Here is a 19,632-nt window from a genome sequence, read left to right as displayed (position 1 = left end):
AAATGATAGTCTTTTTAAAAAATGGTGCCGGCACAACTGGATATCCATTTGCAAAAAAATGAAACAGGACCCATACCTCACACCATGCACAAAAACTAACTCCAAGTGGATCAAAAACCTAAACATAAAGACTAAAACGATAAAGATCATAGAAGAAAAAATAAGGAAAACCCTAGGAGCCCTAATACAAGGCATAAACAGAATACAAATCATTACCAAAAATGATGAAGAGAAACCCGATAACTGGGAGCTCCTAAAAATCAAACACCTATGCACATCTAAAGACTTCACCAAAAGAGTAAAAAGACCACCTACAGACTGGAAAAGAATTTTCAGCTATGACATCTTTGACCAGCGCCTGATCTCTAAAATCTACATGATTCTGTTAAAACTCAACCACAAAAAGACAAACAACCCAATCAAGAAGTGGGCAAAGGATATGAACACACACCTCACTAAAGAAGATAATCGGGCAGCTAACAGATACATGAGAAAATGCTCTCGATCATTAGCCATTAGAGAAATGCAAATTAAAACTACGATGAGATTCCATCTCACACCAACAAGGCTGGCATTAATCCAAAAAACACAAAATAATAACTGTTGGAGAGGCTGCGGAGAGATTGGAACTCTTATACACTGCTGGTGGGAATGTAAAATGGTACAACCACTTTGGAAATCTATCTGGCGTTATCTTAAAAAGCTAGAAATAGAACTACCATACAACCCAGAAATCCCACTCCTCGGAATATACCCTAGAGAAACAAGAGTCTTCACACAAACAGATATATGCATACCCATGTTTATCGCAGCTCTGTTTACAATAGCAAAAAGCTCGAAGCAACAAAGGTCTCCATCAACGGATGAATGGGTAAATAAATTGTGGTATATTCACACAATGGAATACTACGCATCGATAAAGAACAGTGATGAATCTGTGAAACATTTCATAACATGGAGGAACCTGGAAGGCATTATGCTGAGCGAAATTAGTCAGAGGCAAAAGGACAAATATTGTATAAGACCACTATTATAAGATCTTGAGAAATAGAAAAAACTGAGAAGAACACATACTTTTGTGGTTACGAGAGGGGGAGGGAGGGACGGAGGGAGAGGGTTTTTTATTGATTAATTAGTAGATAAGAACTGCTTTAGGTGAAGGGAAGGACAACACTCAATACATGGAAGGTCAGTTCAACTGGACTGGACCAAAAGCAAAGAAGTTTCCAGGATAAAATGAATGCTTCAAGGTCAGCGGAGCAAGGGAGGGAGGTTGGGGACCATGGTTTAAGGGGACTTCTAAGTCAATTAGCAAAATAATTCTATTATGAAAACTTTCTGCATCACACTTTGAAATGTGGCGTCTGGGGTCTTAAATGCTAACAAGAGGCCATCTAAGATGCATCAATTGGTCTCAACCCACCTGGAGCAAAGGAGAATGAAGAACACCAAGGTCACAGGACAACTAAGAGCCCAAGAGACAGAAAGGGCCACATGAACCAGAGACCTACATCATCCTGAGACCAGAAGAACTAGCTGGTGCCCGGCCACAATCGATGACTGCCCTGACAGGGAGCACAACAGAGAACTCCTGAGGGAACAGGAGATCAGTGGGATGCAGACCCCAAATTCTCATAAAAAGACCATACTTAATGGTCTGACTGAGACTAGAGGAATCCCGGCGGCCATGGTCCCCAGACCTTCTGTTGGCACAGGACAGGAACCATCACTGAAGACAACTCATCAGACATGAAAGGGACTGGACAGTGGGTGGGAGAGAGATGCTGATGAAGAGTGAGCTAATTATATCAGGTGGACACTTGAGATTGTGTTGGCATCTCCTGTCTGGAGGGGGGTTGGGAGGATAGAGTGGGAAGCTGGCAAAATTGTCACAAAAGGAGAGACTGGAAGGGCTGACTCATTAGGGGGAGAGCAAGTGGGAGTACAGAGTAAGATGTATGTAAACTTATATGTGACAGACTGACTTGATTTGTAAATGTTCACTTGAAGCTCAATAAAAGTTAATAATAATAAAAAAAGGCATAGTGTCATTTCCCTTTCTGTCCTGTGCTAGATTTCTGATTTCAAGGTTTCTTCTCAGAGTCTCAACTGAGGAAGAAAGGGAGAAGTTACAAGGGTAGTGAAGAAAAAAAAGGGGGATGGAAAAAACAGAAAAGAGGTGTAGATAAAAGTCATATTTAATAAAACATGCAAATTGTTTAGCACTCACTGTGAGCCAGGAACCTTGCTAATAAATTTATACAATTATCCTATTCAGTTTTTTAATGACCCAGTGAGGTAGATACTTTCTTTTCCATTTTACTGTAATTCATGTTGGCTCAGAGAGGTTAATTGTTCTGTCTTAATTGATTTACAAAACAGTAAGTGGTAAGGCTGGAACTACTCTCTCCGTATTCTCTCCAGCACTTGGCTTTTGAAAAAGCAGCTGGTGACTTGGAATGCAGAAAGAACATCTGTGCATATATCTGAGGCAGAAGAGGCTGCAGAAAAAGGAAGGTGAAGGAAAGCCCTATCAAGGGAGAGGAAGAGACCAGGAGCTGGCTGCAGAGGGGCTTGAGGAGAGAGACTTCATTTTTTTTTTTTTTAATGTTTCTTCATATATTTCATTTTTTTTATTGTATATTAAGTGAAAGTTTACAGTTCAAGTTAGTTTCTCACACAAAAATTTATATACACTTTGTTATGTGACCCTAGTTGCTCTCCCTAAAAAGTGACAACACACTCTTCCTCACCATCCTGTATTTCCTGCGTCCATTCAGCCATCTTCTGTTCCTTTCTACCTTCTCATCTTGCCTCCAGACAGGAGCTGCCCATTTAGTCTCATGTATCTACCTGAGCTAAGAAGCACAATCTTCTCAAGTATCATTTTATGTTTTATAGTCCAGTCTAATCTTTGTCTAACGAGTTGGCTTCAGGAATAATTTTAGTTTTGGGCTTACAGAAAGTCTGGGGGCCATGTCTTCTGGGGTCCTTCCAGCAGAGACTTATTTCCAAATTACTTGTTCAATGTATGGGTCACATACACATGGCTTCTATTCATGCTACCATACAGAATTATGTGTAATTTCTAGAATCAAGCTTATGATACAGGCAAATAAGAGCTTCCCCATGAGGTTTTATTATCTATTAGTGCAAAGGATCTCTTTCTCCAATCTAAAATTTAATGTAACATTCTTGCCACCTGGGCCACAATGTCAAGGCACAGCTTAACTGCTAAGGATATAACTGGGATTATAGTGCAAAAGACTGAATCTTGGGGATACAGTTTACAGATGGCAATGTTTTCCTTAACTGATATTGACAGGTATCATTCATCACAAAAGGAAAAAGAATATTTTCTCATCATTTCTTTGTATTCCCAGTCCTGTTCAGGTGGCACTCTTGCTATTGGTCATAAATTCCAGTTAGAGTAAAATTAACATCTGAAGAGGCACAATGAGGGAAAGTCCAACAATAAAATGTCTACTGTCTACTTTGCCTTCTTCGATGTTATTCTGTTTTAATGTAGCTGAATCCCAGGCCCAGCCCCAGGTTCCAATCACCCTGGCCCAGGCCTTTGCTCTTTCCACATTGTTGTGTCTGCAATGCCTCTTGTTATCTCCTTTCCCTCCACACTCTACCTCTGATTTCATGCTAGCTCAGCTTCCATGCCTTTCACAAAACCTTCCTCTTCAGTTCATCATGTATTGGTCATCTTTTATAAGCTCCCCTAGTATAAAGGATTTTTAATGACCATCAATAGCCATATTCCTAAAAGGGCCCCGAGACATAATATTTCATAATGCTTTAATACACAATTAAAAAAAAAAATCCTAACAAACACTGAGAGAAAGGAAGTAAGTCAACATTTAATAAGCCAGCTACCTCTCGGTACCTGTGCCGGGTGCTAGGTATATACATATTGTATCATGCCCTACTTCAAATAACTCTGGAAAAACTGAGAACTTCATAAGGTTAAGAATGCCCACCTTTTTCAGATTAGAGCTAGAGTGTGACTCCATGGGGTGAGCTTGTTTAACAACCTGATGCTGCTTCACACTAGGTGATTAGCTGCCCATAGGCCCCCAGATGTCTGAACCCCCCACCCAGCATGGCATTGACACCAGATATCTAACGGTCACTTCTTACAAGCACATGCATGATTCTGTTGATCACCCTATAAGCTGAAACCTACTTGCCTAATGGAAAACTTAATAATGTGCTATCTTGTTTGCTAGCCATTTCCAATATGTTAGTTTTTGCTTTCTGTGTAGACTGTACTTTTTAAAAACAGGAATCTGTCTTATACACAGTCATCCACAGTCATTACACAGATGAGAAATACAATTCATTCACAAAAAAATGCTGATTTAATTAACAGTTCTAATGAGCTAAAGTCAATCCCCAAATGACTTCTTATTCTAGACTGTACATAGAGTCCTTTGCCCCCTCTGTTACTCTTTTTAGGGGTGGGGGAGAAGGAAAAGGGAACCGGAAGGAGCTGGGACACAGCAGTGACGGGACAGCGACTTGGTGAGTGTGCTGGCTGCTCTGAGCAGACCTGTGCAAGGGATGCTAACACCTGCCGTGCCTGCTCCCCACTCACATTCCAGGGCCTTTTTATCTTGTCTGAATATTTCAATTTGCTACTAAAATTTACCTCAAAACTTTCTTTTTCTGGGGTCTGATATTGTTTGGCCTTAATTATCTAGTCCTCTATTGCCACCAGTATGCTGGGCTTAATATTGCTTTTGTGGTTAGGATTCAGCATCATCAAAAATATTGGGTTGCAGAGGAAAAGAGGCTCAGGATCCTGATACACTGTAGGTAACATCCACTCTTCCAGATGAGTATCGAGTGACTTTCCTGCCTAAAGGCAGGGATGATCTGCTTTGTTTCGAGTTATTTTCTAACTTGAAGTATAAGACTTTAACTATGTTGCATAATCAATTAACCAGTGGTCAATATTCATTGGCCTGCCTGTCCTCTATCCCAGCACAAATTATTGTTAGTTTTTGGTACTGGGTAATGCCACAGACTACCGACCTCTACTTCACTTTGAAGATTTTAGTTTGTCAATGATTGAGGGCTAACCACTTACCTCCATGGCTCACTGGCTTGTATCAAAGGCCTTGGTTGAGGAATGGAGGTTTTATTAGCAGTTGGAGGTCTTAGCTGGGGAGAGACATCTTGGGATTGAGTCACTGGGAATGCTCTTCCTCTTCTAGGAGGACACAGCCCAGTTTCTCTGATGAGGCTGCTGGGACTGCCCTTACCTGAAACTTGCCTCTGAGCAAATGTAGACAGGTTATTCCCAATCTAGAAGAAAAACCTGCCTTCCATTGCAGCACACTCACTGGGGAGGCTCAGTGCTTGTCTGGACTTTTCCTGGTTGGCTGGTAAACTTGAGGTTTTGTTCTAGCTATGGCCCCAGGAGCCCCCTCAGGGACATTGAATACTGGTGCATGAACCTTAGGTCAAGATGGCCTCAGATAATGAGATTTTAAGTGGCAAACCATCTGCACGACCTTCCCCCTGCCCGTTTCAAAATTAACCCTCAGGTTAAACTTGATCTGATCTTCTCCACTCTACCCCATAAGGACTTCGCTGTTTCTCCCCAGGCTTCCCATTGAGAATAGTACCTAGTTCTCATATGGTTGGGAAGTTAACCCTGGTGTTTTCTTTAATTAGTGTCTGAGAGGTTAGCCGATAATTGATGTAGTGTGTGAGCCTGGAGTACTTGCAATTAAATGATAAATCCTAGAAGATGAGAAGAACGGAGGCAATGCACCAATAATGGTGAATGAGAAGTGTGTTTTTAAACTCTGAGAGGAGAGATGGGGTGTTCTAAAGTTACAGCAAACAAATACTCTGAGAGGAGAGATGGGGGTGCTTTAAAGTTACAGCAAACAAATAACTTGTATAGCATGCAGTTCACTTATAGTGTGGGTCTCGAAGCAGGCTTCAACACCAAGTTTAGGCACTCACTGTCCATGTGTCTTCTAACAAGTGAACCAACCTCTCTGCCCTGCAAAGTAAAAGAACCGTTAGTATTGCCCTCCAGAGATATAACTGATTAAAAATTGAACAAAGAGTGAATAATCTTAACGGTCAAATAAATGATAATGAATACTTAATGCATTTATAGTCAGCAGAGATTACAGATGAGGGCGTCAGAAGATATTGATGGTTTCAAGTACTCTAGAATGAGAAGGAAGAAGTCTTGGTCCGCTTGGAACAAACTGAAGGGTTCTGTTGTGGGAATGGGGGTATGATAAGGATTCCTCGTGTTTCTAGATTTAAATGCCCTTTCAGCTGTAGTTAGGGTTAGAGCGAAGAGGTGAAAGATTTATGTTTATAATCAAAAGAAACAACTCTACACCAATATTTATTTAACATGGGAACAACAGATGGTAGTGGTAAAATGAACAAACAACAAAAAGAACAACAACAGAAATGGACCTTTGCATTCAAATGAACTAGATTTAAATCCCAGATCCATTCATTAATCATTTACCTTGAATGAGTTACATAAGTCTACTGAGATTTAGTATCCACTGCTTATCTGTCAGTTCGTCATACTGTGGTGGTTTGCATGTTACTGATATGCTAGAAGCTATGCCACTGGTATTTCAAATACTACCAGGGTCACCCATGGCAGACAAGTTTCAGAGGAGATTCCAGACTAAACAGACAGGAAGAAAAACCTGGTGGTCTACTTCTGAAAAAATTGGCAAGTAAAAACCTTATGAATAGTGGCGGAACTTTGTCTGATATAGTGCAGAAGATGAGCACCTCAGGTTAGAGGCCATCTCAAGAATAGGTTTGACACATTGAACACTAATGACCAAAGACCATACGAGTTGTAGGATCATATCATGGACATCATCATACACAAAAAAAGCAAAAGGTCTTTGAAAAGACAAGAAAGAAAGAAAAGACCAAAATGGATGTCAGAAGACTCTGAAACTTGTCCTTGGACTTAGAGTAGCTAAAGTGAATGGAAAAAGTGAAGTAAAAAAGTTGAAGAGAAGATTTCAAAGGCCAGTTCAAGAAGACAAAGTAAAGTATTATGATGAAATGTGCAAAAGCCTGAAGTTAGAAAACCAAAAGATAAGAACATGCTCAGCATAACTCAAGCTGAAAGAACTGAAGAAAAAATCCAAGCCTTGACTTGCAGTATAGAAGGGCTCTATGGGCAAAATATTGAATGATATCAGAAGCATCAAAAGAAGATGGAAAGAATACACAGAGTTCCTGTACCAAAAAGAATTGGTTGGCATTCAACCATTCCAGGAGGTAGCATATAATCAAGAGCATATAGTACTGAAGGAAGAAGTCCAAGCTGCACTGAAACCATTGGTGAAAAACAAGTCTCCAGGAATTGACTGCATATCAATTGAGATGTTTCAACAAATGGACACAAATGTCAAGAATTTGGAAGACAGGTACTTGGCCAACTGACTGGAAGAGATTCATATTTGTGCCTAGTCCCAAGAAAATGATCCGAAGAATGCAGAAATTATATAACAATATCATTAATATCACAAGCAAATAAAATTTTGCTGAAGATCATTCAAAAATGGTTGCAGCAGTGCATTGGCAAGGAACTGCCAGGAATTCAGGCTGGATTCCAAAGAGGACATGTAATGAGAGATGCTGTTGCTGATGCCAGATGAATCTTCACTGAAAGCAGAGAACACCAAAAAAAAAAAAAAAATGAAAAAAGCTGTTTATTGACTAAGCAAAGACATCCAACTATAAGGGTCATAACAAATTATGGATAACATCGCGAAGAATAGGAATTCCAGAACAGTTAATTGTGTCTTGAGGAACCTGTACATAGATCAAGAGGCAGTGATTCAAAGAAAACAAAGGGATACTTTGTGATTTAAAGTCAGGAAAGATATGCGTCGGGGTTGTATCCTTTCACCATACTTACTCAATCTGTGTGCTGAGCAATTTGAGAATCTGGATTAAGGAAGAAGGTGGCATCAGTATTGGAGGAAGATTCATTAACAACCTGTGATATGCAGATGACACAACATTGCTTGCTGAAAATGAAGAGCAGTTGAAGCACTCACTGTTGAAGATAAAAGACTAGTGTTCAGTATGGATTACACCTCAACACAAAGAAAACAAAAATCCTCACAATTGAGCCATTAAGCAACATCAGGATAAACAGAGAAAAGGTCGAAGTGGTCAAGGATTTAATTTTACTTGTACCCACAATCAAAGCCCATGGAAGTAGCAGTTAAGAAATCAAATAGAGGCGGGGCCAAGATGGCTGACTAGGTAGAAGCTACCTCAGGTCACTCTTGCAACAAAGACTTGGAAAAACAAGTGAGTTGATCACATACAGGACGATCTACGAACCCTGACCATCAAACACAGATCTAAAGAGTTGACCTGAGAGAGAGGGGAGCAAAAAGCTGTGCCCTGATTCAGCTACCGCCTCTGGAACCAGCATCCCGCTCCACAGTCTTGAGCCCTCGTGGTTCTCTGGTGCTGAGAGGGGGGCTGATTGCCGCTTGCTGAGGCGGGGCAGGCACGGGACACAGCCCTAACCCCTAGCCCCCTGGGGTAACCTCAGTAGAGACTCAGCCAGCGCAAGCAGGCTGCACACTGATGCAGCTAACGAGAAAACGAGCAACCACGGGGAAGGAGTGACTGTTTTCGGAGCCTGGAGCCAGAGTCCCAGTCAGAAAAATTTGGCGTTGGACTTTGGGCTGGGCACAGGGAAGCTGAGCACGGCTCCTGAGACTGCGCAAACATGGGATGAAGCCCTAGGCCCCTGAAGTGACCACGGGGGAAGCTCAGCCAGCGCAGGCAGGCAGTGCAACGACACGGCTGACAGGAGAAGTCACCAGGAGGCAGTGACTGGTTTTGGAGCCTGGAGTGCGGTGTCCCAGCTGGGGAATCTTGGCACTGGGCTTTGGACTGGAGCGGAGGAGCTGACCACGACTTCTGAGACAATACAAGCACGGGACTCGGGCCTGACCCTCAGGGGCAATCTTGACCCAGCCAGCACACAAAGGCTACACGCCCCTCGGGAATCTCAGATAAAACAGTCAGCACCAAGCAAGATAAGTACCTTTGTCTATATTGTTGGGTGCTACTCTCTTCTATCAATCTGATCCCTCCCCTCCCTGCCCCAGGCGGCTTCATTAACATTGGAATTTCCTGGGCCAGAGAGTGAAGAGCTCTGCAGGTTTTTTTTTTTTTTTTTGTCTTTTCCTAACCCATTCTCCTGGCCGAAGAGAAGCTGCTCTTAAAAACCCAGGGACCAAAAGCCCTTCCCTGACTTCCGTAAATTAGAATAAAAATACAGAACCAGCTCCAGCCAAGCAATAGAGATCCACAGTCTTTCGCTTTCATCTCTACAGGAAACAAGGTGGCTATTGTAATGCAAAGGTGATTCTGATAGAGATCTGACTGTAACTGTTTTAGCTGATCACTGGAAAGACAAGTTTTCCAGGTCTGATATCTCTACCTATTAAACACAGCCCTCACTGATCCACAACGGGGAATTGAGGGCTGAAGCTCCACCCAAACCACCTAGCCACCTGCCAAAGGGGTCTGAGGATACTGACACTGACCAATCTTTAGAGGTACAAGCATTGGGTGCCTAAAGTACAGCTGCAGAGCCCACCCACCAAAGTGCTTTAGGAATAGAGACATACCTACCTCAATGGCACATGGCGGAAGGCTGTCAGAATCCTGCCCCCCCGAAGTGTGACCCCCTTACTGCTAGTAGAATTTGTTGCACACAACTATCACCACTACTCCTCTAACTTAATAAGTGACATTCTACACCACACAATTGGTGACCCAAAATCAGAACACCTAAGCTGATTCTATTCAAGAAAAGTGAGTAGACTCTTAGGCTTATATATCTGGTAACAGCTCAAACCAGCTGTTAATAGGACATAAGTGATTCAAAGGCTACAACAATCAAGAAAGTGCAATCTAGTAGCCCATGTATGTATACTGAAAGAAAACAAAACAAGATAAGACTCAGTGAGCAAATATAAAATGAATCATTACAATATCTTATAGATGACTTGGAGACAGCAGTCAATATCAAAACATATAAAGAAGCAGACCATGATTGCTTCTACAACTCCCCACACTAAAGAATCAAAATCTTTCCCAAGTGAATCCTGGAATTGCCAGACGCAGAATATAAAAAAATAATATACAGAATGTTTCAGGACATCAGGGATGACCTCAGAAATGAAATAAGGCAGTCTACAGAAAAAGCCAAGGAACACACTGATAAAGCAGTTGAAGAAATCAAAAAGATTGTTCAAGAACATAGTGGAAAAATTAATAACCTGCAAAAATCCATAGAGAGACAGCATTCAGAAATCCAAAAGATTAACAGAAAAATTACAGAATTAGACAACTCAATAGGAAGTCAGAGGAGCAGACGTGAGCAATTGGAATGCAGGGTGGGGGATCTGGAGGACAGGGAAATTGACACCAATATAGCTGGGAAAAAAATCAGATAAAAGAATTTAAAAATGAAGAAACCCTAAGAATCATGTGGGATTCTATCAAGAGAAATAACTTGCATGTGATTGGAGTCCCAAAACAGGGAGGAATAACACAAAATACAGAGAGAGTAGTTGAAGATCTGTTGGAAGAAAACTTCCCTGACATCATGAAAGACGAAAGGATATCTATCCAAGATGCTCATCAAACCCCATTTTTGATCCAAAAAGAAAATCACCAAGACATATTCATATCAAACTTGCCAAAACCAAAGATAAAGAGAAAATTTTAAAAGCAGCCAGGGAGAAAAGAAAGGTCTCCTACAAGGGAGAATCAATAAGTTCAGACCACTCAGCAGAAACCATGCAGTCAAGAAGGCAATGGGATGACATATATAGAGCACTGAAGGAGAAAAACTGCCAGCCAAGAATCATATATCCAGCACAAATCTCTCTCAAATATGAAGGTGAAATTAAGACATTTACAGATAAACACAAGCTTAGAGAATTTGCAAAAACAAATCCAAAGCTACAAAAATTACTAAAGGAAATTGTTTGGCCAGAAAATCAATAATATCAGATACCAGCACAACACAAGGTCACAGAACAGAGCATCCTGATGTCAACTCAAATAGGGAAATCACAAAAACAAATTAAGATTAATTTTAAAAAGAAAAAAGCTCAAAACAAGGAATCACTGAAGTCAATATGCAAAAGACCACAATAATCAAAAAGAGGGACTAAATGCAGGTGGCATAGAACTGCCCTATGGAAAGGGATACAAGGCGATATAGGACAATACAAGATAGGTTTTTACTTAGAAAAATAGGGGTAAATACTAAGGTAACCACAAAGAGGTCTAACAATACCATAACTCAAAATAAAAACCAAGAAAAACATAACGACTCAGCAAACATAAATTCAACTACTATGAAAATGAGGAACACACAATTTACAAAGAAAAACATCTCAGCACAAAAAAATGGAACAATGAAATTGTCAACAACACACACACACAAAGGCACCAAAATGATAACACTAAACACATAAAAAAACATTTTTTTATACTTATCTATAATTACATTGAATGTAAATGGACTAAATGCACCAATAAAGAGACAGAGAGTCTCAGACTGGGTAAAGAAACACGATCCATCTACATGCTGCCTTAAAAGACACACCTTAGACTTAGAGACACAAACAAACTAAAACTCAAAGGACGGAAAAAAATATATCAAGGAAACAACAATCAAAAAATAGCAATGTTAATTTCTGACAAAAAAGATTTCAAAGTTAAATCCACCACAAAGGATAAAGAAGGACACTGCATAATGATTAAAGGGACAATTGATTAGGAAGACATAACCATATTAAATATTTATGCACCCAATGACAGGGCTACAAGATACATAAAACAAACTTTAACAGAACTGAAAAGTGAGATAGACACCTCCACAATGATAGTAGGAGACTTCAACACACCACTTTCAGAGAAGGATAGGACTTCCAGTAAGAAGCTCAATAGAGACACAGAAGACCTAATTGCTACAATCAACCAATTTGACCTCATAGACCTATATAGAACACTCCACCCAACAGCTGCAAAGTACACTTTTTTTTCTAGTGCACATGGAACATTCTCCAGAATAGATCACATATTAGGTCATAAAGCAAACCTTTGCAAAATTCAAAACATTGAAATATTACAAATCATCTTCTCAGACCACAAGGCCATAAAAGTAGAAATCAGCAAGAGAAAAATCAGGGAAATGAAATCAAATACTTGGAAACTGAACAATACCCTGCTCAAAAAAGACTGGGTTATAGTAGACATTAAGCAGGGAATGAAGAAATAAAACACTTCCTATCAAAACCTCTGGGACACAGCAAAAGCGGGGCTCAGAGGTCAATTTATATCGATAAATGCACACATACAAAAAGAAGAAAGAGCCAAAATCAGAGAACTGTCCCTACAACTTGAACAATTAGTAAGCGAGCAACAAAAGAATCCATCAGGCACCACAAGAAAAGAAATAATAAAAATTAGAGCTGAACTAAATAAATTAGAGAACAGAAAAACAATTGAAAGAATTAACAAAGCCAGAAGCTGGTTCTTTGAAAAAATTAACAAAATTGATAAGCCATTGGCCAGACTGACTAAAGGAGTACAGGAAAGGAAACAAATAACCCAAATAAAAAATAAGATGGGCCATATCACAACAGACCCAACTGAAATCAAAAAAATCACATCAGATTATTATGAAAAATTGTACTCTAACAAATTTGCAAACCTAGAAGAAATGGATGAATTCCTAGAAAAACACTACCTACCTGAACTAACACAATCAGAAGTAGAAGTACATAGACCTATAACAAAAAAAGGGATTCAAAAGGTAATCATAAAAACTCCCAACAAAAAAAAAGCCCTGGTCCGGACGGCTTCACTGCAGAGTTCTACCAAACTTTCAGAGAAGAGTTCACAACACTACTATCAAAGGTATTTCAAAGCATACAAAATGATGGAATACTACCTAACTCATTCTATGAAGCCAGCATATCCCTGATAGCAAAACCAGATAAAGACACCTCAAAAAAAGAAAATTACAGACCTATATCCCTCATGAACATAGATGCAAAAATCCTCAACAAAATTCTAGCCAATACCCTGTCAGGGAGCACAACAGAGAACCCCTGAGGGAGCAGGAGAACAGTGGAATGCAGACCCCAAATTCTCATAAAAAGACCAGACTGAATGGTCTGACTGAGACTGGAAGAATCCAGGCGGTCATGGTCCCCAAACCTTCTGTTGGCCCAGGACAGGAACCATTCCCGAAGACAACTCATCAGACATGGAATGGACTGGACAATGGGTTGGAGAGAGATGCTGATGAAGAGTGAGCTACTTGTATCAGGTGGACACTTGAGACTGTGTTGGCATCTCCTGTCTGGAGGGGAGATGGGAGGGTAGAGAGGGTTAGAAACTGACAAAACGGTCATGAAAGGAGAGACTGGAAGGAGGGAGCGGGCAGACTCATTAAAAGGAGATTAAATGGGAGTATGTAGTAAGGTGTATATAAGTTTATATGTGACAGACTGACTTGATTTCTAAACTTTCACTTAAAGCACAATAAAAATTATCTAAAAAAAAGAAATCAAATGAAATATTGTCTTGGGCAGAGCTTCTGCAAAGGACCTCTTTAAAGGACCTGTTAAAAAGAAAAGATGTCACTTTAAGGTGTTCCTGACGGAAGCCATGGTATTTTCAGTCACCTCATATGCATTCAAAAGCTGGATAATGAATAAGGAAAACCAAAGAAGAATTGATGCCTTTGAATTGTGGTATTGGTGAAGAATATTGAATAGAACAAAAAGTCTGTCTTGGAAGAAGTACAGCCAGAATGCTCAGAGGAAGGATGGTGATACTTCCTCTCTCACGCTTTGGACATGTTAACAGGAGGGGACAGTCCCTGGAGAAGGACATCATGCTTGGTAAAGGAGAGGGTCAGCAAAAAAGAGGAAGACCCTCAAGGAGATGGATTAACATAGTGGCTGCAATGATGGGCTTAAGCATAACAATGTTTGTGAGGGTGGTGCAGGACCAGGCGGTGTTTCATTCTGTTGTACATAGGGTAGGTATGAGTGAGAACTGACTCGACGCATTTAACAACAACATATTTGCAACACGTACAGATATATATGTAGGAATATCTGCTGCCATCCCTATATATGCGGGTGAGTGTACTTCCATATGCTTTCCTGCTGCAATTAATGAGCAAAGTAAGTCCTTATTTGCTTGCAGTTTCTGATTTAAAGAATATGTCTCTGTGTATCAATGTCTACAGTTGCCTTTTGTAAGAGAAAAACAGAGGTAATCTCACATAAGAATGGAAGTAAGATCAACTAAGAAAGTAGATGAATAAAAGGATGAAAAGATAAGGTGCATTTATTTTTAAAATTGTTGAATATTAATAACATTTAAAAACTGTGGCAGGTATGCCTGGGAGATATAAACAAACTGCATACTGGCTAGAAATGCAAGTATTTGGAACGTGGTTGAAGAGAGAAATTACATATATTAAACGGTTAGGTAGCAGGCAAGACAGAATTTTCCTTCAGTCCAAGAAACTGATACGAAATTAATTTCTGTAAGACCTCCACAGTGACAGACACCTTGATGACATGGTGATTGGAGTATCCAGAAGGTGGAATAGACTGTTGATGCAAGTGGGGGATTGGGTTAGGGGAGAACCATCATTCTGCTGGGAGCACTTGCATGTGGAAATGTTTGGAGTGGCTGATGCCAGCAGACTCTGCCTGGAGCAGAGATCACAAGTTGGGGACTACCCAGAAATCGTTGTATGTTGTTGGGGGGTGGGGAATGGGGAACTTGGTTGTGAATGTTCAACTAATTTTAAATTTACATTATGATGCAGTCTGTAAAAGAAGATTCTGACCCAAACAAGGAAGTCAAAGGGGATGTTTGTTAGAGGGAAGGTGTGAGATGTCAGGGGCCTATTGAAGCATCCAGCATGACGGAAGCTGGACCTTGGCTGCAGTTAAAGAGTGAGTAGCAGAAAGGAAGGACCATGGTACACTGTCAACAGCAGAAGGGAAAGTATGGACATAGGATGCGTGCACAGCAGGGGGAGGCAGGACAGGTTCGCAACTTCATTACATCCCCTATGCTATAGCTTCATATCCTTACGTCCATTATGTCCTGCACAGAACCATTTTAGCTCTGTGCACAAGGGCAGTTTGTACAAAGTCTACAGGAGACATTGTCTTAACCTCAATCTACACTCCTTTGTTGCTATTCTGTTGTTTTTTTAACGTACCCTGACCAGGAATTTACTTCACTTCGTGATTTTTCTCCACCCCGTCTAACTACTACTTCCTTTAGTATAGGTTTTTTTTTTTAATAATTTTTATTGTGCTTTAAGTGAAAGTTTACAAATCAAGTCAGTCTGTCTCTTATAAGCTTATATACACCTTACTCCATACTCCCACTTACTCTTCCCCTAATGAGTCAGCCCACTCCCTCCTTCCAGTCTCTCCTTTCGTGACAATTTTGCCAGTTTCTAACCCTCTCTACCCTCCCATCTCCCCTCCAGACAGGAGATGCCAACACAGTCTCAAGGGTCCACCTGACACAAGTAGCTCACTCTTCATCAGCATCTCTCTCCAACCCATTGTCCAGTCCCTTCCATGTCTGATGAGCTGTCTTCAGGAATGATTCCTGTCCTGGGCCAACAGGAGGTTGGAGACCATGACTGCTGGGATTCCTCTAGTCTCAGTCAGACCACTAACTATGGTCTTTTTATGAGAATTTGCGGTCTGCATCCCACTGATCTCCTGCTCCCTCAGGGGTTCTCTTTTGTGCTCCCTGTCAGGGCAGTCATCGGTTGTGGCCGGGCACCATCTAGTTCTTCTGGTCTCAGGATGAAGTAAGTCTCTAGTTCATGTGGCCTTTTCTGTCTCTTGGGCTCTTAGTTATCGTGTGACCTTGGTGTTCTTCATTCTCCTTTGATCCAGGTGGGTTGAGACCAATTGATGCATCTTAGATGGCTGCTTGTTAGCATTTAAGATCCCAGACGCCACATTTCAAAGTGGGATGCAGAATGTTTTCATAATAGAATTATTTTGCCCATTGACTTAGAACACCCCTTAAGCCATAGTCCCCAAACCCCTGCCCTTGTTCCTCTGACCTTTGAAGCATTCAGTTTATCCCGGAAAATTCTTTGCTTTTGATCCACTCCAGTTGAGCTGACATTCCGTGTATTGAGTATTGTCCTTCCCTTCACCTAAAGCAGTTCTTATCTACTAACTAATCAGTAATTAACCCTCTCCCACCTTTCCTCCCTCTCCCCCTTGTAACCACAAAAGTATGTGTTCTTCTCAGTTTAAACTATTTCTCAAAATCTTATAATAGTTGTCTTATACAATATTTGTCCTTTTGCCTCTGACTAATTTCACTCAGCATAATGCCTTCCAGGTTCCTCCATGTTATGAAATGTTTCACAGATTGGTCACTGTTCTTTATCGATGCGTAGTATTCCATTGTGTGAATATACCACAATTTAACCATTCATCCGTAGATGGACACCTTGGTTGCTTCCAGCTTTTTGCTATTGTAAACAGAGCTGCAATAAACATGGGTGTGCATATATCTGTTTGTGTGAAGGCTCTTATTTCTCTAGGGTATATTCCGAGGAGTAGGATTTCTGGGTTGTATGGTAGTTCTATTTCTAACTTTTTAAGAAAATGCCAGATAAATTTCCGAAGTGGTTGTACCATTTTACATTGCCACCAGCAGTGTATAAGAGTTCCAATCTCACCGCAGCCTCTCCAACATTTATTATTTTGTGTTTTTTGGATTAATGCCAGCCTTGTTGGAGTGAGATGGAATCTCATGGTAGTTTTAATTTGCATTTCTCTAATGGCTAATGATCGAGAGCATTTTCTCATGTATCTGTTAGCTGCCTGAATATCTTCTTTAGTGAGGTGTGTGTTCATATCCTTTGCCCACTTCTTGATTGGGTTGTTTGTCTTTTTGTGGTTGAGTTTTAACAGAATCGTATAGATTTTAGAGATCAGGCACTGGTCGGAGATGTCATAGCTGAAAACTCTTTCCCAATCTGTAGGTGGTCTTTTTACTCTTTTGGTGAAGTCTTTAGATGAGCATAGCTGTTTGATTTTTAGGAGCTCCCAGTCATCTGGTTTCTCTTCGATATTTTTGGTAATGTTTTGTATTCAGTTTATGCCTTGTATTAGGGCTCCTAAGGTTGTCCCTATTTTTTCTTCCATGATCTTTATCGTTTTAGTCTTTATGTTTAGGTCTTTGATCCACTTGGAGTTAGTTTTTGTGCATGGTGTGAGGTATGGGTCCTGTTTCATTTTTTTGCAAATGGATATCCAGTTATGCCAGCTCCACTTGTTAAAAAGACTATCTTTTCCCCAATTAACTGACACTGGTCCTTTGTCAAATATCTGCTGCTTATATGTGGATAGATCTATGTCTGGGTTCTCAATTTTGTTCCATTGGTCTATATGTCTGTTGTTGTACCAATATCAGGCTGTTTTGACTAATGTGGCCGTATAATATGTTCTAAAATCAGGTAGAGTGAGGCCTCCCACTTTCTTCTTCTTTTCAGTAATGCTTTACTTATCCGGGACTTCTTTCCCTTCCTTATGAAGTTAGTGATTTGTTTCTCCATCACATTAAAAAATGACATTGGAATTTGGATCGGAAGTGCATTGTATGTATAGATGGCTTTTGGTAGAATAGACATTTTTACTATGTCAAGTCTTCCTATCCATGAGCAAGGTATGTTTTTGCACTTATGTAGGTCCTTTTTAGTCTTGCACTGGTACTTAGTAGTTTTCTTTGTATAGGTCTTTTACATCTTTGATAAGATTTATTCCTAAGTATTTTGTGTTCTTGAGGGCTACTGTGAATGATATTGATTTGGTGATTTCCTCTTCGAAGTTCTTTTTGTTGATGTAGACGAATGCAAGTGATTTTCGTATGTTTATCTTACAACCTGAGACTCTGCCAAACTCTTCTATTAGTTTCAGTAGTTTTCTGGAGGATTCCTTAGGGTTTTCTGTGTATAAGATCCTGTCATCTGCAAATAGAGATAATTTTACTTCCTCCTTGCCAATCCGGATGCCCTTTGTTTCTTTGTCTAACCTAATTGCTCTGGCTAGTACCTCTGGCACAATGTTGAATAAGAGTGTTGATAAAGGGCATCCTTGTCTGGTTCCCGTTCTCAAGTGAAATGTTTTCAGACTCTCTCCATTTAGAGTGATGCTGGCTGTTGGCTTTGTATAGATGCCCTTTATTACGTTGAGGAATTTTCCTTCCATTCCTATTTTGCTGAGAGTTTTTATCATAAATGGGTGTTGGACTTTGTCAAATGCCTTTTCTGCATCAATTGGTAAGATCATGTGGTTTTTGTCTTTTGTTTTATTTATATGGTGGATTACATTAATGGTTTTTCTAATATTAAGCCAGCCTTGCATACCTGGTATAAATCCCACTTGGTCAGGGTGGATTAATTTTTTGATATGTTGTTGAATTCTATTGGCTAGAATTTTGTTGAGGATTTTTGCATCTATGTTCATGAGGGATATAGGTCTGTAATTTTGTTTTTTTGTGATGTCTTTACCTGGTTTTGGTATCATGGATATGGTGGCTTCATAGAATGAGTTGGGTAGTATTCCGTCATTTTCTATGCTTTGAATCACCTTTAGTAGTAGTGGTGTTAACTCTTCTCTGAAAGTTTGGTAGAACTCTGCAATAAAGCCTTCCAGGCCAGGGCTTTTTTTTTGTTGGGTGTTGTTTGATTACCGTTTCAATCTCTTTTTTTTTGTTCTGGGTCTATTTAGTTGCTCTACTTCTGATTGTGTTAGTTTAGGTAGGTAGTGTTTTTCCAGGAATTCATCCATTTCGTCTAGGTTTGCAAATTTGTTAGAGTACACTTTTTCATAATAATCTGAGGTGATTCTTTTAATTTCAGTTGGGTCTGTTGTGATGTGGCCCATCTCGTTTCTTATTTGCTTATTTGTTTCCTTTCCTGTATTTCTTTAGTCACTCTGGCCAATTGTTTATCAATTTTGTTATTTTTTCCAAGAACCAGCTTTTCTCTTTGTTAATTCTTCCAATTGTTTTTCTGTTTTTTAATTCTTTTAGTTCAGCTCTAATTTTGATTATTCGTTTTCTTCTGGTGCCTGATGGATTCTTTTGTTGCTCGCTTTCTATTTGTTCAAGTTGTAGGGACAGTTCTCAATTTTGGCTCTTTCTTCTTTTTGTGTGTGTGCATTTATCGATATAAATTGACCTCTGAGCACTGCCTTTGCTGTGTCCCAAGGGTTTTGATAGGAAGTATTTTCATTCTCATTGCATTCTATGAATTTCTTTATTCCCTCCTTAACGTCTTCTATAACCCAGTCTTTTTTCAGCAGGGTATTGTTCAGTTTCCAAGTATTTGATTTCTTTTCCCTAATTTTTCTGTTATTGATTTCCCCTTTTATGGCCTTGTGGTCTGAGAAGATGTTTTGTAATATTTCGATGTTTTGGATTCTGCAAAGGTTTGTTTTATGACCTAATATGTGGTCTATTGTAGAGAATGTTCCA

This window comes from Loxodonta africana, unplaced genomic scaffold (genome assembly GCF_030014295.1).
Source record: "Loxodonta africana isolate mLoxAfr1 unplaced genomic scaffold, mLoxAfr1.hap2 scaffold_55, whole genome shotgun sequence".
NCBI lineage: Eukaryota > Metazoa > Chordata > Mammalia > Proboscidea > Elephantidae > Loxodonta > Loxodonta africana.
This window is presented reverse-complemented; position numbering follows the sequence as displayed.